At 39.8% G+C, this 21,774-nt stretch overlaps 1 long non-coding RNA gene across 1 annotated transcript in view; it reads left to right on the plus strand.

Annotated features, from left to right (window-relative positions):
* The first annotated feature begins 378 nt into the window (after positions 1 to 378).
* The window catches only part of LOC149802421 (uncharacterized), a 30,449-nt gene continuing 9,053 nt past the window's right edge, over positions 379 to 21,774 (plus strand). Inside the window, exon 1 of the long non-coding RNA XR_016419908.1 lies at positions 379 to 504. This is a non-coding gene — a long non-coding RNA (uncharacterized LOC149802421). The remainder of the gene's footprint in view (positions 505 to 21,774) is intronic.

Below are 21,774 nucleotides of genomic sequence, written 5' to 3' on the forward strand. Positions count from 1 at the left end.
TTCACCTATCTGAAAGTTTTTGAATTAAAAACAAGTTAGGTTTGTGCCATTATGTTCAGTTAAAAATTAGTGATGTGCTTTACTAATTGTACCCCTAGCTGCTTATATCGATTGGGTCAAAGATAATGGGATATTTTTATTTGAAAATTATGAGTGATTTATGAACATTCTCATTTCCTCAAATATGTTTTACGTGGAGGCCGAAAATTATTTTCTTGTTTACTCTGACTGACTGCTGTTGCCTGTTATCGTGTATACGATGCTAATGGATACTGTGGTTAAAATATAGGGAGTATTAAATTAAAACTGAGTCCAGAAGTGTTTTGTATATGTATACACCATATACAGTTTCAAAAGTATGATAGGTCTAGTCATCTCAATTTCTGCACTACTCCCGTTTATAAAAAAGAGGAATGAAACGGCGTTATTGCACGGATCCTTGTGTCGAACACAGCTTATTATGTGTGGGGACCTTCATTGCTGGATATGAACAGCTGGAAGTAGGTAAGTATTACCGTCTTTCTTTTCAATAATTTTTTACTTTATATAAACACCTTTTACCCATATGCATGCAGTTTGGACTTTCCTGTAATGTTTCTATTTTGCAACTTTCTACATAAAAGCGCTGGATTTCTAATGGTGACTTCTTAATTTGATGGTGCTGATTTTTCAAATAAAGAATATATACTTAAAAATAATTAAAACAAATTTAGTTGTGAAGAAAGAATCAATCGGATAAATAATGCAATCTACGCTTAGAATAATTTAGTTATTGAAGCAGCAAATCTGTTAAGATCGTGACGCTGAAAAAGTGGGCATTCGTAGCATGAAAATGTATAGCTTCACTTCTTTTTTTTGAAATTAAAGTTTTCTTTTCCTACATCCCCACTTTATATTCGGTTGAACAACATCTCTGAAAAACGTTCTAAATTACGCATATGTTTCAATCCGAGTTATAGATACATTACGATCAGAAGAGAGATGGAAATACGTGTTGGAGTATATATATTTATATATACGCCATTTACAGTTTTAGAATTGAATGATGTTCTTTAGTGAAACAATATTTAAGTGGTTCCTGGTGTAGCGGTAAAATGATCATATTAGAGTTAGTACTGTTTAATTCCATCGCGTAGAAAAATTATAAATTAACCCACCTTTCCATGATATTACAAAGTAACCGATGTTTCCATGATATTAAACAATGTATGGTCACAATCAGACAATACACAATGGGTGCCCGCCCGTAGGGGCAAGGGGGGATTACCCCACCACTGATTTGTGATTGATTTTCAAGAAACACTGATACTTCTCCATCAGAAGGGGGACACACACATATACACATTGTTAGAAATTATATATTTAAAAAGGGTACATTCAAGAGGCATGTAGTTTGATTCTAAATAGAAATCAATTCAATCTAAATGCTGCAGCAATCTCACCTAATACACAGTTCCCATCCATATTAATAAACTCAATTAAAATTATCATGTTGAAACTTTATATAATGTTTGCTGTATATATAACTAAAAATGGTATCCAGGAGATTGAAGAAGTTTAATTGTCAGAATTATGTGAAAATATAGAGAATGTGTCCCTTTTTCTAAAATGAAATAATCAAAGATCTGCATGCCAATCTTCAGTTAAAATAATTTTATTGGCAAGACCACGGTTTAGTATTAAAACTGTCCCACACAATAACATTTTTAACTTTGGTGTACAAACATTTGTCACTTTAGTGCACTTTCCCCGCCCCTTCATTAATAAGTCAATGCATGATAAGATCTCTTCAATATGAAACACAAAAGTTTATTTTATATGATGGCATGGTTTAGTTTTAGTGAGCTCATGTCAAAGCAGCATAAGAGTCCCTACTAAAATCTAATTGTCTGGTTTAATTGTATGACGCCATATGCAGTATTCATGATAGAGACTGGTAAATCGTACAATTGAATGATCGAGAAGGAACTGTCCCGTTATCTGGATTCGCATTTTATTCTTACTATGATGGTAAATATAGTGTATAGTTACAGGCGAAATGAGGCCTTAGTATTGCCTGACTTAAGATAGCGTAGGAAAAATAGTTCCCGGTATTTGATTTTTCGAGTTGTGATTTGTATTTTATGGTAGTATGTACCACCGCTACGTTACGGAATTGTTTTATGGAAAAAGAACGCATTTGTGAGGTAGGCAGGCAATTAGGAAGTTGTGATGTAAATGTGTAATTGTGATATTGGTGGTCATGCATTAATTAGAGGAAAATTATTATAGTTTGTTTCATTCGTTCACTAAAGAGACCTTTTGTACCTAACATTAATGCACTGCCTTTCGTTTGGTGAAGTCAGTTGTAAATTTAATGTTGCGAATTTGTACTCATTGAATGATTAGAGAAAGAGTGACGACTGTTATCATCGGGTCCTTAGAAAAAGGGGGAAAACAAAAGGGCTTATGGCCAGAAAGATATGAAACTAGCAAATGAAGAACGACATACAGAAGGAACGAAGCCTAGAGGCCGAGAGAGAGAGAGAGAGAGAGAGAGAGAGAGAGAATATATAAAAGGTACCGACTAAATGAGAACAGAATGTGAAATATTTGATAATTTACCTTGAGTCAAACACAGTCCGATTGTTTTCTTTCACATGTAGAAGAGGGGTGAATGTTATTGTGAGAAAGAAAGTGAATGAATACAGAAGGTTCTGTATTATTAACTTGTTTGATGAGATTGTAAAATTAGACGTGCATACACCAGCCTACTCTTTCCAACATCGACAGAGTCGAGAGGAAGATAAGAGTGAAAATACAGAATTCCCTAGGTCAGTCGTGCAATTATAAAGTCAAAGTATATGGGTAAATAATTAAAACAAAGACAAACGTTGTGTTTGATGCTGGCCACTTTCGTGACTTTGTATGGAACATAAATAATATTAGTGAACCAAGCATTTGCAATGTATTTACAGCATAAATTAATTATATGGAAAACATCTATGAGTAAACGTGCTAAGAAATTGAAGAACGAGACATAGCGTATAATAAAGAGCTGCAACCGTTATAAACAGAAATACAGCAAATGGAGCTTGCTACATTTCTGGCAGCCACAATAAGATGGGTGGGGCAAAGAACAAAAATTTCCAGCATCAAAGAAAAGAAAATAACAATGTTGATCAAAATTAAACCGATGTTTTCTGTCGTTCTGAGGCAGTAGAGTACTCTCATACTCCCCGGTAATTAGGATATATCCAGCATGTATATAGGATTGGGAAGAAACTTTAAAACAGGTGCGTGTGTAACAATATAACCGGGTGGGATTTTCGGATTCACAACAGAACACTTTTGACGATGATATAAATACAATGTTTAATAATGGATGACTTGAATGAGCAACTAATTATGAAAATGTATATTTAATCCAAATATTGGATTTGATTAACATAAGAACGCACAGACTTAATGATCCAAAATACAAATAAATTAATTTAGCAAATATAAAGACAAGGGGTGAATGGTTCACAACGATTTGACAAAGAAACGATGGATACAGTTTACTCAGGTTGTTGTTATTGTTGTTCTAGGGTTTAACGCCATTTTTCAGCACAAGATAGGCTATACATGGCGGCCAGTATAACTGGTGGAGGAAGAACCCTGGAAAACCCAGGGAAGAACCACCGACCCACGAGAAGCTATTAGCAGGCTTTCCCACGTACCCACGCTAACCGAGCCTTGGACTCGAACACACGCAGACAGAGGTGAGATGGCAGTGATCCGGAACGGTGAGCGCTTTAGACCACTCGGCCACTCGGGGCCCCAGTTTACTCAGGTAGTAAACGATGTAAAATTTTTCTCGTGTAGTAAAATGCATTCACTCAGGTAGCGAAATTATGGTGATAAAAAAAGGAAAGATACACAACTTATCTTTACAGTCCCGAAAGATACACTGGGTTTTACGAACCCCAAAATTAGCCCACGGCTATCAAATTACATGTACGGAGATACACTCCATCATCAGTACACTGTTTCAGCTCCACGGCTGCTACAATTCAGCTTTACAGCTGCTACAGACACCGAACACACTGAACACTTCGAAACACTATAAACACTCCGGACATTCGACACTCTGGTCACTTCAGACACAGACACTCACAGAGACACTCTGGTTACTCCAGACACAGACACTCTGGTCACAGTCAGAGACACTCTGGACACCCCAAACATTAGACAGTAGACATTCCGGACATTAGACCCTCCTGACACTCGGGACACTGGACATTAGACACTCCAGTCATTAGACCCTCCTGACACCCTGATCACAGACAGCTGAAAATATATCCAATACCGTGTTCAATACATGACACGGGCATTACAACGTAATGATGTAATACACGGTAAGTTATATAGATCACATTATCAGAAAAATAATTACAAAATGACAGGTTCAAAAATAAACAATCCTGCTCGATAAGAATCCTGCTATATTTAACATTTCTCAAAAAAAATTTGAAGCTTTACATTAATAATATAAATCCCTTTCTAAGTCGAAAACGAGAATAGGTATATGTACATTATACTGCGTAAACCAAAGCTACATAGCAAACATACAAAAATAAACGTGGTAATACAGTAGTTATAACTTATAGACTAGAAATTAATAAACTTACATACCTCTACAGCTGAAGATGTACAAGTCCTTGAAGCAGACTGTCTGCTGACAAGACTATTTCGTATTGTAAAGAAATTTACATACGGGTGAGGTATTTATATACATCTGTACAATGTACGCATTCGGTTCGTCCCATCGAGAGCACTTCGCACGTGCGGCATGGGAATAACCGAACTCACCATTTCGAAATACGACACAATACACATAAATCACCCTCGGGTATCTTTGTACACAAAAAACGAAATGCAAGTCCATGTATTCAATATATAAAAGAGTTTATATCCTAGCAAAGCACGGTAGATGCCAATGGGTCTAGGTCTGTGCAACCCACGAGACCTGAAAACGAAAGTATCACACACGGCAGAATGACGATCTTAGAAAAAGTGATTGAGGTGTTACAAAGCTGATACCCTTTTTCCTAACCTTATGTATTTCTTACATGCATCTGATCTCCAGCAGCCAGATTCCCTTATTTTGGTTGTCACTAAAATCTTGTCTGTCCGCCTCAGTGGCGGCCCAATTCGAAAACTATGGAACTTGAAATGGTTAGAGTTAAAGCCACAAAAGCAAAGCGCACTTCTAAGTTCTGTACTATATTCTACTCTGGAAACTGGTTGCCCATTTTGGCTCATAAAAGCGGTCTTGGAGTATTACCCCCGAGGGTTAGGTATGCTTGTAAATGAGTTATCGGACATGTCGCAGTATCTTGATGGGCATCAACATTCAATGTGCATAGTTGTCCCAATAGGTGTTTAAAGTGTCGAAAAGTGATCGTAAGACGCTTGTGGGAAACTTGATTTGAGATAATAGTGTCAATTTATCGTTCTGATGTGCAGTTCTTTGTACTGTAATCTCTCCTATTCTGCGAAAGGCATGGGAATCCAATGTAAACATGGCCCAATACATGATACACATCAAATGGTTGAAATGGTTTGCCACATAGAAACAGTAAGCTTATTCAGCGCAACTTTGTCAATTGGCCTACGAACATCGTGAGATTTACTTATGTAAATGAGTTTTTGAATAAGAAAATATGAAGAAGGGTCTGCGAAGCCGTTAGGTTTGAGAACATATCCAACTGCAAAAACAAAAGTGGAGGATGTTTAGAAGCTAATGGTCAAGAGTACTCTCTAGATGGGTTGGAAGAAGCGGAATGCGATGAGTCCGCGAGCCCGCATAAGGAGCCATGGAGTGAAAAGTCGAAAGGGCATCGGCGAGTCTGTTACTTGTACCCAGTATATGTTTTGCCCTGAACAAGATATTTAATTTAAGGCAAAAGAGTACAAATTTGCGAATGAAATGCATGATTTTTGTGTCCTTAGAGGATTGCTTGTTTATGATTTCAACTAAGGCTTGATTGTCAGTGTGGAAATAGATACATATATTTGATAAGTGTTTTCCCCAGACCTCTACTGCCATAACGATGGGGTAGAATTCTGGAAGCGTTATATTTTGAAATGCCCATGTCAGATCCCAAATGCAATACAGAAAGTTACAATGGCAATATAGTAAGCTGGCACAACTACAGAGGGGAGATATGGTTAAATATTGTAAACATTGAGAATATGTTTAAAATGGTAAAAAAAAATTGAGATTTACATATTTGGCTTAAAATATATATTTGCACTCTTGATAGAGGGAGGAGTATTCCTTTCACTTATTTGCCTCTATAGGCCTGTACTTTCTATAATTACATTAAACACGACACGGATTGCTTACCACTTTCACATTCCTGTCTAGTTACCTGCGACCGTCTGATGTTAATACGAACATATTTTTTTGCAAGGTTTGACAAGTAAAAAAGAAAATTCGTTTATCTTGTATGTGGTTTTTCAACAACCCGACTCAGATTACCTTATTGAAATGCATACAGTTGGATAATGTTGCATCCTTATGTCACGGATGCGTTAGTTTATTATCGTCGGTTTTTGTCAGATAATATATTTATTCCTAAAATTGGACCCAGATCGCCTTTTCAGTAAAGACCTGGATAATTGACATGACATATCAGTTTTCTTGCGGTGTCTATTCTCACCAGTACAGCTATGCATTTTGTAGAACAGCACGTCCTGGTGTCGCGTTTTCTTTATTATTTTGTTGTGAATCTCACTCCAGTAGACAACGAAAATGCATATTTCAGTTTTTCAAGTTTTATATTTGCACATATTTTCTAAACCCTTTTAATAATGGCTGGCATCATCCTTAAGAAGAATTAGTTTAAAACTAAGCTAATTTGTGCTATAACAATTTTTACATTGGGTCAGGTTCATAATCTATGAAACATTGTCGCTAACCTCTAGGAATTTTGGGTCATTTCACAGTCATACATTTCTTCAATTAAGCTTTTGTTCGAAAGGCTTACATTTTCTAATGATGTAATCACATTTGCTAAATGCAACATTTATGATTAAACTGCAAACGAGCAAATGAGAATAAAGTGACAATCTTGATGCTAGTGAACAGAATAGTGGTAACATTAATTATTTGTGAGAGGATAAATGAATAAAATGAAAATGGATTTTGTGTGGTTTGGACTGTGATTTACCGGAAATAACACACACCATCCAACTTGACAAAATTTAGTTGGCGGGCTATGAGTGTCATATTAGCCCAATTTCTCGAGCCATCTTTTCAGATTATCAGTTAGCCCACGTTTTTCAATGAATTGCCTGACCGCCGTCTTTTCTGACCATCAGCTAGGCAATCGTGTTTCTATAAATGACTTGGCAAACATCTGTTCCGATTATCAGCTAGCCCTCCTGTTTCCATCAATTACATAACATCTATCTTTTCCAATTATCAGCTAGGCCTCTGTTTGCACATATCCAACTGCAGAAACAAACGTAGAGATCGAAGATGCTGCATATTTCTTGTGATTAAGTTCTCTATGAAACGGGTCAATTGGTTATTGATACTGGGAGAGAGAACTCGGTCAAAGTGTCTGATGCGAACTCTTTATATAGCGTCCAAGCCCGCTTATAGATTGTTTGTGTAGCTGGTTGTAGGATGTTTTGAAGCAAATGGTCAAGCGTACTCTCTAGGTGGACAAGATTCGAAGAAGCGGAATGCGATGAGTCCGCGAGTCCGCATAGGGAGCCATGGAGTGGAAAGTCGAAAGGGCATCGGCGAGTCTGTTACGTGTACCTAGTATATGTTTTGCCCTGAACAAGATATTTAATTTAAGGCAAAAGAGTACAAATTTGCGAATGAAATGCATGATATTTGTGTCCTTAGAGGATTGCTTGTTTATGATTTCAAGCAGCAGAGGGGCTGTACAGACCGAAACTTTTTGCACAATAAACCCCTCCAGGAAACTATTCCTCGATAGAGGGCTTATTTCGACGAAATAAACCCTTCTATTCAGAATACAGGACAAAAAAAAATGTCCCCCGAAAACTCGAAGAGTTTCCAGGGACAAACTCGTTGAGTTTGCACTGACAACTTGGGTTACTTCAATAAATCTGAAACAGTTTCCGTGGCGGGGTCGTTATTGAAAAATCCATGGGTCGGGTCCATCCCCTCTGCTGCTCTGGGAAATGAGTTTCCAAGGAAAAAAATTTTTATGTTAGCGGAATTAAATCATTGACAAATAAATAATGGCAAATATTGGAGAAGCACATACGACTAGATTAGCTCGAGAACGTCTCGAAGCAATTCAGAAATTTCTTCCTGTCCGTGATAGTGTCAGACAAAAATTACAACTAAGACAGCAAGCACGGGAAGGCTTTGCAGAGACTACGGAGGAATTATTTAAACCCGTGACCAAAGCTACTGAAAAATCCGCAGCTGTTACCAAAGAGGCTTTAATAGAGCAAAGGAAAATTTTACAGGATATTTCAGCTGGACTTAAACCCCCGCCTCCACCCGATGAAGTTGTTGTGTCAGTACCTGCTGGTAAGCGAGTAACAGGGAGAATTACTGACCCCGCCAAAAGATTTACGCCGGATTATATTGAACTTCTTAAAAATGTACCAGAAGAGAAATTACCTGAGACAATACTGTTAGGATTGATTAGAAGAGATGTGTCTTTAAACCCAGAACACGGTTCTATGACAGATGATAATTTTATCAAATATTCGTATCGTATACGTGAAAATAAAAAACAAATCAGCAGGGACGATACAAAATACGATAGACTTGTAGATGCTATACGTAAACTTGAAATTCCACCATCGCAACCTCAAGAAGAAAAATCACCGTTGCAACACACAGAACGACAACAATATCCTTCACGGCGAAGAGCAATAGATCCTGACCTAACTCCGTTAAGTGAATACGAGGCTGCATCTGAAGGAAGTCCGCGGGGCCAAAAATTCAAACAAACTAGGTCGCCGATAATTAGCTTAACAACATCTTCTGAAAGTTTGCCTCAAGACATTTTATCCCCAAGAATTGTACCATCAACAGGGGAGGGTTTAGGATCCGGTTTTATTGCCTGCCCTAATAATATCATCGATGATGTATCACGGTTGGAAGTTCTCATCGGAGGAAGACGTGCCGGAAACAATTCTCCGGAAATTATAAATGAAGCCGCAGATATCTGTCAGAGACTATTTCAGCGTGGCATCATGGATATCAGCATCTACCGGGGGCTCATTGATGAACTCGCAGACGGTTACCACAGCGACTAATAATTAAATTTGCTAGCAAATTCAGTTAGATAAACAATAATTAAATAAAATGATACTACACGATTCTTTTCGCAGACCAAGAAGTGTCAGAGTAGTAAACTCACGATTACCAGTATACGAGGTTGTTTACGGAGATGGAGTCGGTGATGTTGTTAGGGATTTAGTCACAAGAATCGCTCCGAAAGCTGGACCGTTAGCAAAACAATTCGCGATGAAAGCCGCTGATGTTGTCAAGGATAAAGCCATTGGCACTGTTGGTAGTCTTGCCGGGAAAGCATTTCAATCAATCAAGGATCGACTAGCACAGCTGATACGAAAAAAAAACCCAGTCGAGAGGTTGGTGCCAGTAAAACTACCATCCACTGAAGCTATGCCGGCAAATGTTAGTAGCGTAGTAAATAAGGCCGTAAATCAGAAATTAGCTGAGATCGCAACAGCAGGAATTACCTCCAAAGCGTTGCAAGATAGTGTAACTGCTAATTTGATAGCTGGTAGTGGTTTCCGGTGACGATAACATTTTAATTAGATCATCACAAATAATAATAATGTTTGCACGAAAATCCAATGACGCGTTTGATATGTCCAAACCAGTACTTAAAGATGATTCTGTACGTGATTTTCAATATTATTCTTATGAAGCACGTGATCCTAACCAACGCGGAAGAATTGAACTACAGGTCCAGGATACAAGTAGATACTTCTTGCCCGCTGAGGCCTTCATCGAAGTTGAAGGTAGGCTTTTAAAGAATGATAACACTAACTACGGAATCGGCGACCGAGTTGGATTTGTTAACAACGGCATCATGGCGTTATTTAAATCCGCTATTTACATGATAGATGGAAAAGAAATTGAAACAATTCATGATAACGTCGACGTTGCCACAACAATTCTCGGGTTGGCGAGATACTCGGATGATTACACCAGATCAGCCGGACCATCAATGATGTTTGCAAAGGATATAACCGACAGCCCCGAGAACAGGAATGTAACAATGAATAATGCCGGTGACGCAGTTGCATCGATGAACGAAAATTTTAATTTGGGTTTTGCAACACGTAGATCGATGTTAAGTGGAGATGAAGAGTTCTCAGGTGTGATTCCATTGTCTCACATCTTTGGATTCTGCAGAGATGTCCACAAGGTCATATTCGGTGCCAAACACACAGTTGTACTTGTGCGAAAACCTGATGATAATGACGCTATCTGGCGAGATGCTGCTGTTGCCCCTGGTCAGGTAATACTAACTAAACTGTGGTTGTGGATGCCAGTGTTGTCTCCGTCAATCACCGAAGAACAACGACTGTTGTCTTTCATGGACACGGGCGGTAAATCACTGCTATCCTGGAAAACAACAACCACAGACGTTATTCAGGGTGATAATGGTGGGTTGTTTACATGGCATATATCATCGCAACAAGGAGTATCAGCACCACGACATATTTTCATTGCATTTCAATACCGTGCTAGAACAGATAGCCAGGAAAGAAATCCAATGGTATTTGATACACTTGGAGTTTCTGAAGTTTCGTTGAGAATAAATGGGCATCAGGAGCCATCTGAGGATATATTAATAGATTTCGAACATCATCGTGTCGCACGCGCGTATCATCGTCTGATGTCATTTATGGGGCGCGACCTTAATGTAGACACTGGCCTGCAAATATCACAGCGAGACTTTATGAGTTTATATCCGATTTATTACTTTTCGCTGGAACATCTTGATCTGGTTAAACAATCTGTTGTCGACCTACATTTCCGAGCTCGTGTAGGTGTTCCTGCTGGTGGTTACAGAGCGATTGCTGTCATACTCTCCGATAAAGCAATGCTGCTTGAAGGTGTTGGCGGACGAATGAGGGTCATCGACGCTCCAATCGAGAATATGTAACGCAATTAAAATCAAACTTAGGATATAATGTCATACAGTCATGTTAATGTCACCTTGACTTCCGGTCAAACGAAGAAATTGCAATCAAAGAACGCAAGCACGTGCGGGACATCAATAACACTAAAACGAGATCAGATTACTGGTGGTCCAAACAAATTGTCGTTGACTAATACTCAGCTTAAACATTTTAATAAGGCACTAACAGCAAAAACCGGTGTCCGACTTGATTTCTCTGCTGCAGCTATCAAGGACATGACTAAAACCGGTGGAATATTTCCTCTTCTCGCAGCAATACCGGCGTTGATTGCCGCGGCAGCACCAGCCGTAGCAAAAGCCGCAGCACTCGGTGCAGTTGGAACTGCAGCTGGAATGGCACTAAAAAAGGCAACGGGAAAAGGATACAAGAAAAAAAAGGGACGCGGTCTAAGACTACCAGGAACTCCACCATCATGGTATCCAAAAAAATTCTAACGCCGTTGAGCAATTTTGATTCACTCGATGCTGTTAAAAAATTGCGTGTAAAACATTTCAGAGGCGTATTTATGCGAGATCAATTACCGCAACGACCGAATAATCAAGAAACTGGCATTATCAATCTCGACAACAAAGATGGTCCGGGAACTCACTGGGTTGCTTACGCGATCGATCCACGTGGAATTATCTATTTTGATTCGTACGGTTTAGCACCGCCAGTTGAGTTTCTCAAGTATGTCAGCAGATTTTCTAATGTTCCAGTGTGGCAGTCGACGTTACCAACACAAACATTAATTGATCCGCCCATTTGTGGGAGGGAGGTTTTAAATGTTCTTGATGCAATCTCAAGAAATCCAGCAACTCCTCCTCATAAAGTAGTGTATGAATATACCGCATCGAGAAATGCTAGCATTTGAAAAACAGCAATAAGAATAATGGTGGATATTTACGGAAGACCTTTCACACGAGGAGGTAAACCAAGCACAGATGCTGATCTCTCAAAATATGCGACCAAAGATGAAGTCGATAATCTTTTGAATATAGCTGGAGTTGACCCAGATGAAGTTGCTATTTTCCAAGACAGGCAAGGAAAACTAAGAACGAGCAACATTAAGTGGAATGATATAATTCGCAGAGTTCTTGGAGCTACCAAGGATAACTTCGTTGCATTTAGTGATGGCGGCCGGATCAAGGACTCGAATATATCAATCGCAAGCATCAAAGACAGTATTGATAAAGGTGTTGATAAATGTGTGAAAAAAGCCGGTGACACGATGACAGGCGAACTCAGCATGAGCGGCAACAAAATAACCGCGTTAGCGAATCCCGAATCCGACCAGGATGCGTCAAACAAACAATACGTGGACATCGTCAACGGTAAACTAAATACGCTGCGTGCAGAGCATGATGTTCACGTGGGCGCGTTTACAAGATTTCGAAGAAACTTCGTAAAAACTGATGAGGTCGTGGATAAGTTCTTTGGGACTCCTCCAGTCGTCGATGTAAAACTCGCTGATGTAAAGACCGACATTAACACGATCAAACAAACACAGCAGGATATCGTATCGGGTATTCCTGATATCGTTAACAAAACCAGTTTGATTAAAGTTCCCACTGGAGTTACTCCGGGGCATATCACCAACATCGTATTCACGGTATCATCGGGATTCGCAACATGGTCACGACAAAATAACACTATCAAATATACAGCAACAGCCACCGGTGTTTACAGGTTGTCTGTGTTTTCAGCCGCTAAATTTGAAATCTTCACAACATATCCTTGGAGACATTCCACCGATAAGTATTCCGGGGTTTGCACTGTAATACTAAACAGCGGAACCGAGGAAACATTTATGCTTGAAGCCGAGGACGATAGTTTAACAGCAACATCTTACTGGTTTTGTTTGGAATTCGTCGCTGCAACGCCTCAATTGGTTACCGCGTAATTGAATAATGTCAACGACGCCAGATGCTCAACAATATCGATACAATCAAGTCCGTGAGTGGCAATCTGAGTTAAAAACTGTCATCGAAGTAACTAGTCAAAAAGTAAAAAAATACAAGCGCCGCATAACAGTGCTGGATATTATGGTTTATTCAGTATCTGCCGTTGTTGCATCTGCCGGAGCAATACTATCAGCGGTCACTCCGGTAACTGCAGCAGTCGCCGCCACGATCTGTGTTTCCGCGGCCACAACAACAGCTGAAGTTTTCGGCATCATAGCAAAAAAAATATCATCATGTGCTAACACAAAATTACACGATTACACGACAAAATTAAATACAGCCACGACCGCATATCAGAAATTATCATCGCTGATATCATCATCGTTAGACGTGCAAAGTAGCGACGCTACGATATCAGATTCTGAATTCAAACTAATGTCAGATGCGTACAATGACTATTTGAAAACTAAACAAATAAATAATGTCAATAGAACTGCTTCAACAAATAGTCACAAACACAACACCGGTAAGGACCACAATGATCTCAGTGTCCTCGACGACACCAGAATTCGGTATTAATTTTCGAACTCCAATTCCAGTGAGTGAAATCGCGTTAGCAAAGCTCAGTGTGTATCACAGCTGGCCCAATGTTAGGTCGGCATCATTTGGTGGTCTGCAGCCAAATAATTCATTCGTGTTCGGGAAAAGCAAAGCCGACTCCGGCGAACAGGGTGAACTTGACTGGAATACAATTACACTTCCCACTGGGAGTTATCAGATCGAAGAAATCAATAATGAGATACAACGCCAAATAAAACGAATCACCGGCAAGGAAGCCAAAATATCTATAACAGCTCATGAACCAACGCTGTCTGCGGTCATTGAAATCTCAACGCCAGGATACGCCGTGGATATTTATAACAGCTCAATCCGAACATTATTAGGATGGCCAAAGGCCCCCGAGGTTAAACCTCGTCCACCAAAACCTGAAAAATCGGATTTTATGACCTATAAAGAAGCACTACACGACCTCGAGTACAATTATTATTTACTCCTTGCAGATCAATTACTAGCAAGAAAAAGTACTTTAATGCCCGATACTTGGAGTATAGAAGCTCCACGTGTTAAGGGGGGGCAGGAGCTCCGTGTTTACCGTCTAGATGATATAGAATCTGAATTATTTATTCCGATCAATCTAGTACATAAACAACAGCTACAACTCCTGCGAGTATATTTCCAAGATTATATTTCTGATTTAACAAGTCCGCGTGATAATATTATCACAACCATAGAAAAACTAAACAAACTCGCATCGGCCATGGAAACTATAAATCTAAGAATAATTCAGGCTTTACTGGATCTTAAAGACTATATCGATGATAATTATAGACAGATAGCCAGAGCAGATTTTGCAATTAAATATGGTATTCAAGTGAATGATATTTCAGATTTTAAATTTCCTGGATATAACGTGCCCGAGCTGAGAAAATCAGTCTCTGATCTCATCGATCAATCTTTCGAAGATATTCTTGCCGCGTACGAACGAATAAAACCACAACCTGTTATTCTCAAGCACGACAACAGTACAGCATCCGATGGCAGACACATCTCACCCGGGATCGTAAATATCACAGATGTTATTGCGGTCAATCTTGTATGTGACGTCATCGATGGCAGTTACAGCGCATCAGATACTACGACGGCACAACAGGGGTTTATCCTGTATACGTTCACACCAAGAGACCCCCCTGGTTTTCTGATTGTGCAAGAACCAATCAATCCGGTCTATCTACGGTGTCATAACCCGTGGTTGTCAACGATAAATTTCAAACTCACCGACCAGAGGGGGAATTTGTTGGACCTGCGTGACGAGACTGTTAGTATAAACTTACTGGTGAAGTCCTAAGTCAAGGGATCCATAATATTTATAATAGTTTTTTTTTTCTGCACTGATCCATTTTCGTCATTTTATCGTGCAAATACCCTATCAAAACCAGCATAAGTTATCGTTGAAAGTGCTAGCACGCATTTTAAAAAAAACGGTTGTGTATAATGTATCAACCCGAGTACATTCATGCACGAGTTCATATTCATGATAAGCAAATTCTTTACGAGGCAATAAAAACCGCATTTCAAATACAGACATTCCCAGAACAGTATTTCCCCGTTAAAATAGTTATTGACGTGTATGGTGACGAAGACTTCTTGTTAACTCCGTCACAATTAACAGAGCTACAGCAAAATCATATGATCATAGTTTGGTGTCAACGAGAACAGATTATGAACTATTCTCATTCCTGTATTGATGTTGAAACGCTTAAGCAAATCCTGAAAATCTGAAAGCGCCCTTCACTTGAGAAACTCTTTGAGTTTCCAAGGGCAAAAAAAATAATACACTTTTTTTTTTACCCGTGGAAATGTGCTTTACACTCCAAGCGGGGGGGGGGGGGGCGCTAGCGTTCTCAGGTTCTACTTTCACTTTGTGCTGTGAGTCACACGCTATGCGGTTTATACTTCCTTGTCGGCCTCGTAGTCAGAAACACTAGTATTTTTGTCAGAAATGCAAGGCATTTCCGTGTCTAGATTCTTTATATAACCTTTTAACCGTCTCACCCTGGTGCTAATTAATTTTCGAGTCTCATACTCTTGTGACAATCCAAGACGAATCTTCTCAACTGCACGGCACAGTGGAATAAATTCAGATACCTGATTTTCAGTTATCCCGGCAAGTGATCTGTAAACACGATCTTGCAAACCCTTAATGAACCTATAACGAGCAGGGAGATTGTTCTTCCCCAAGCGTGATAGCTCATTCAAGGATTCAAAATCTGACATAATTGTTTCAGTGTCTAGTAAAATATTAAAACCTCGCTGTTGTAATTCTTTAATTTCAACAAGTATGGTATTTATATTTTCGTGATTCATATTATTATATATTTTTATATTTTTAATAGAAACACTTTGCATGAGAAACGCTAGCTTTCCAAAACAAAACGAGACAGTCGGAAACATTTATCCCCTGCAAGGGCCTAGATCGTCAAATAACGTTCTAGAACCCCACGAGGACTGCTTCCGACATGACAATACAACATGTAACACGAAACACTTTATCCCCTGCAAGAGCCTCTAGATCGTCAAATAACGTTCTATAGGCTCAAGAGGACGTGTTTAGTGAATTGACAAGGACAAACATATAACACGTAACTTATCCTAAGGACGGACCCCTCTGACTGCCAAGTGACTCAGAGGCACATTTATTTACAAGACGAGACAGCCCTGGCTTCTAGGATCGAGTTCTCTAGCAGGCCCGGCAAACATTTATTTGACAACACAAACAACCTTTACCTCTGATTCGAGTATCACAGCAAGCAAAGGTACAATGAACATGTAATCTTATCCTAAGAGACGGTACAGAACAGACAACCTTTACCTCTGATTCGAGTATCACAGCAAGCAAAGGTACAATGAACATGTAATCTTATCCTAAGAGACGGTACAGAACAGACAACCTTTAACCTCTGATTCGAGTATGACAGCAAGTAAAGGCACAATGAACATGTAATCTTATCCTAACTTATCCTAAGACCTTATCCTATGACGACACAAACATACACAGGTGGGTCATTTTCTACGGTCAGCAGCAGAGCAAAACCATCCATTGAATCGACCATTGGATGGTGCACAAAAGACACCCGCCATTGGCGGATTAAATTTATGGTTTTGCTTGCGCGTGCTGACTTTCGATCGACCCAAAGGTCTTAGGGAGCGATTTCGTATATAACCCAACTGTTACTTGCGAGTTGGAAATTCGCTCTAGCAGTGGGCGGGACTTGTTTAAAATATTTTAATTGTATGTTTTCTTAAGCGCGGTCATATAACAAGCACAGAAGAGCAAAACAGTCGGATATATTCAGTAAAACGAGGATATTGTTTGTAAAAAAATATATATTCTACGGTAAATAAATGATTACATGTTATGAACTCGATAAAATATTTTATCAAGGTGGCTTTCTTAGGGGGAGCAAATCCTCTGACCAGCAACGACAACTCTGCAAAGCGTTACACACTCTCGGAGGAGTTATCGTCGTTTGTGTCAACGATAAGAGTTATATAACAGAATGAAATCTTCTGTTTGAGCTTCTTTGAAAATGCTGTTTTGTAGATCCCATCTGCGACATGCTGTACAGAAGGTGGACAAATACCGAAATACCTACCGGCTGCGCTCATTGGTTGAAATATTATTTCTTCACGAGTCTCAACATTCACAGATTTCACTGCTCTTCTTATAGCTGTTTTACATTTAACTCTTCCTCGTATGGTATTCTTGCTCTGAGTGATCGCTTGAAGGTTTTCAATACTGTTATCAAGTCTGTTCCCGTTAATATGATCAATGACAAGGCCTTTAGGGATCTCTCCGTTAAAAACCTCATAGACGAAACGATGACATAAATACCTCCCTTTCCTAACAGTAAATCTTAAATAACCAGCATTATCAACTGTACCAACTTGTTTCCTCAGCCTGTAGTTTCTCACTATGCCATCTCGGTTTGCCTCATAATTTGGAATAGTTGGATGTCGGACGAATTCTTGATTCATTATACTATAAGCAAATCATTGTCTAATTCATAATTTGTCTGAAAACTTATTTATGTAATCACGCTCGCATTTGAGAGCGTTATCACAGTCTGGATTTTTTTTATCATAATACCGTTTTAGTTCTCGATAGCGTTTTCCACCACACGCTGAACATAATTGCGTTTTTCCTCGTACTCCAATGCCGCATCTGATACACGGTATCGGTCCTAGACTCCCACCGCGGACCTGTTGAGCATGTTGTCCACAGTATTTGCCTCTGCAGGGTTTGCTACACGGCGCTGATGAATTTAGTTTGATCCACTTGCATTGGTTCATCATATAATATATTTGTCTATTTAAATATTTGTCTTAATTATAATAATGGGTTTTGAAAGACTATCCAGAATAAAACCCATATCAGGTTCTAGATTCGATCTTGACCGGTTAACCGCTGATCCACGACGAAGAGAGTTAGCAGAGGTAATTGGTGTTATCAAGAATGCCAAAGAAGAGTTTCGTCGTGATGGTGCCGCACACACGTGGTCTTCGTATAAAATTATCCTCGGAAACGCGAGCATTTCTCGTGACCGTATCATTGATGCTACCATGAACGATACAATCGCGCGTAACATAATTGGGTATCTCGACGATAGAAGATATTTCGTACAGATAAAATTTATTGTTGGAGTCGGCGAGGGAACGTGGATTATCAGAGACAAACTAGACCCTGTTCTTGATGCCAGAGGCGTTCGTGGAAAAACCGTTCTGTTAAGTAAAGACTCAAAACCGGGAGTACTTGTTGGGATTGATATACCATATTATGCCAGAGCGTATCCTGTGACCGCAGTTGTTTATGGAATTTATCCGATGAAGAAACCACGCGTTGATAAACTCAAACCGATGAAGGTGTCGGTGTTGAATTGTGTAGCTGAGCGAGTAATGGAACATTTTAAAAATGCAATGCGAGGAAACGGCCTAACACCGCTAAGACAAACTAAAATAACAGCGTGGGCGACACGAGTAGCGGATAAAGGAGCGTCAATAAATGATGTTGCTGAGCTAGAGCGATTACTAAAATTTCCTATAACGGTTTCATCGTTAACCGGTGAGGTATTGTATGAGTGTAAATACAATTCCCGTGGAACACCAATAACTATTATCGATCATAACAGTCACGCCTGGACTGACTCGGTTAGGATATTTCCGCAAGACCGTGTTGTGAAGTATTATCCGGAATTGCAAAGCAATTCTGGGAGCATGTTTGATTTTATTTATCAGATAAGTAAAACCGATCCAGTGTCTGTGTGGTTATTCAGAAGTAGCGAAGATGGAGAATATGATCAGTTTGTGAGACCCAACGGGGAAATATACAGAACAATGGCGTTACAGCAGGAAATGAAAAAACTCGCAGAAAAATATCATGCTGGCAACACTGATACGTTACTGACACACTGTTTTACTGTCCCGGGTGTTGTCGCGCATGTAGCCCGGGAACGAAATTCATGGAGACCAACTCCGAAAAGTTTTCTTGCTGATATCCAGCAGAGCTGTGTCGAATACGGACACGGCGGTTTGTGGAATACTCAGTATGATCACCGCGGTATGATATCCGTGGACATGACGGCGTGTTATCCAGGAAGTTTCCTTGGGCGTGGAGAATGCAGCGAATATTTTAAACGGTTTGGCCACGCTGGCAATACCATGACAAGAGTAGCTGTCAACGGTGTTTTACCCGATTTTGACTTGACCGGATTTGCTTGTGTGTCGTCGTTTAAATTCGCTAAGGATTTACATCCTGTGTGTTATGTTTGGTTTGGCAGACATTTCGTTGAGAAGCGATGGGCACCGATAGTGTTATTGCGATACATGCTTGACAGTCGAATACTGTTGTCGCTGACGGTCAGCGAAGCGATTATATGTTATTGTCGTCAAACCGAAGTTTGGTTGCCAACTCCAACGCCGGTTACGTTAGAAGAAGTCATCGAAGATTGGTCACGAGAATATCCAGAAACTTCTATCGACGCTATCATCAAGAAAGCTCCTGAAGTACTTAAAAGCAAACTCAGAAATGATGAAAGCACAGCAAAAGATCTAGGACGAAGAATAATAGGGAAATTCACTCAAGGTGGAGCGTATGATCATAAACAACATCACAGTCGATTAATCATGGACAAGACTGAATTGGATCTTATTGTCGCTGATGCAGCCACGAACAACATGTTCTGTAACCGCAAAGATGTGTTTCTGTCAAACGGGGAAAAACTAGGGACTGTTTTTAGTTATATTGACGGAGAATCATCTCAGTACATACATTTGAGATCTTCGATGCTGGCTTATGTATCCATAAATTTGTTGTCGATGATCAATAGATTCCCTGTTGCCGCAGTGAGAGTTGCAACGGATTCATTTTATATTGATAAAAAACACTCAGCGCTGTTGGATAATGTTATATCGGATGATCCATCGTGGGGCTCGTGGAGAATAAAGAATGAAATGTTACACGGATATTGTAAATCGGCTGATGTTGAAATCGAGGATGAGTATCGCAGCGCAGAAATATCTTCGATGGTTTCGTCGGGGGCAACTTCGTTGTTGCCGCCGGTGCACGATCCTGTTACAAGACACAAAACAGTTTATCTGAACGGTCCTGGTGGTTCTGGTAAAACAACTCGAGCGATTGAATTATTTAGAAACTCTGACATGATTGTGCTAACACCCACACACAGACTTGCCAGGGAGATGAGACAACGGGATGTTAACGCGTGCACGTATCACAGTTTTTTCAAATACAGCGGCGGCACGTGGACACCTGAACGAATGGGAACGAAATATATTCCCGAGAAAATCATCTGGGATGAGATAGACACTGTGCCGTTGGATACATTAAAACAGTTTCTGGATTGGCTGCTAAAGAAAAATACCGCAGTGGTGATGTGCGGCGATCATGGTCAACCACCCCCATTTACAGGTGAATCTCCACACGAGTGGCTGAAAACTTTTGTAGATTATTATGAGGAAATAACTAACGATGTTAGAGCACTCGATGAAACGCTGAAAGAGTTTAAGGCACTGATCAGGCTACAAACCAATAAAGTCCAGTGTGAGATAATGCGTGAAATAATTCCAGAGACTTCGCTGAGCGACTTTTGGGAAACGTGGAAACCAGGTGATTTAATTGTGGCAAGTAGAAAGATAGTCAGGGACACACTTCAGCAGCGGTTATTTCAGTTACATCAGAAGAAATTTCCCATGTTGCCAGTGCCGTTGTGTTATAGACCAGCTGATACGCGATTGCAGAATATTGATGTTGATATTCCAGGGCGCCTGACTGCGTCGGGTCCGGAGAAACAGAATTTAGTATTAAATGATATTGTCACAGTTGATGTTGATGCTGTTGAACAGGCACTGAAAATGAGCAAATCCCCGTGGACGCTAGGATACGCTATGACCATCCACAGTTCGCAGGGACTAACTATTTCAGATACAACAGTTTGGATTGTTGATGATCGCATCGAGTGGTCAAATTTAGTTTATTTAGCCGTGTCAAGAGTAAGAAGGATAGGTCAGTTACGAAGAATTGTATTAGATGATGTTGTCAACGACAGCTCAATCGCTGATGACACAATAAGAAAGAAATTAGCCGGTTACAAACAGAGCGACAAAAAAAATGGTAGAGAGTTTGATCCCAAACAAAGTTTGGATGTTGAATTTGTAATACAATTACAACAACAGCAGAATAATCACTGTGCGAGTTGTAATTGTTTATTGCTGTGGCAGTATTCGAAAAACGACCCAAGGCAATTCACCGTAGATAGAATAGATAGCAGTCGCGGTCATACACGTGAAAATGTGATGTTGACCTGTCTTGAGTGTAACCGACGCAGAGGTGTTGCTGCAGTTATTTAAATGATTGAATCACTTCAGTGCGGATCACTTTAGTGATCGGGGTGGTAATTGTGTATCCTCGGGAATCACCTGAAGTTGCTCGCGTTTAAATCCGCGTTGAGGAGCAGTCGAATCTAATCTGTAGATTGCGTTTCTCCCAGTTGATCTGGTTATGCTGGATATCTTATGTGTAGTAACACTCCATGTGGGATCGGTTGCTCTT

The sequence above is a fragment of the Sinohyriopsis cumingii genome, chromosome 3 (assembly GCF_028554795.1).
Source record: "Sinohyriopsis cumingii isolate HCF-2022 chromosome 3, ASM2855479v2, whole genome shotgun sequence".
In the NCBI taxonomy this organism is placed as follows: Eukaryota; Metazoa; Mollusca; class Bivalvia; order Unionida; family Unionidae; genus Sinohyriopsis; species Sinohyriopsis cumingii.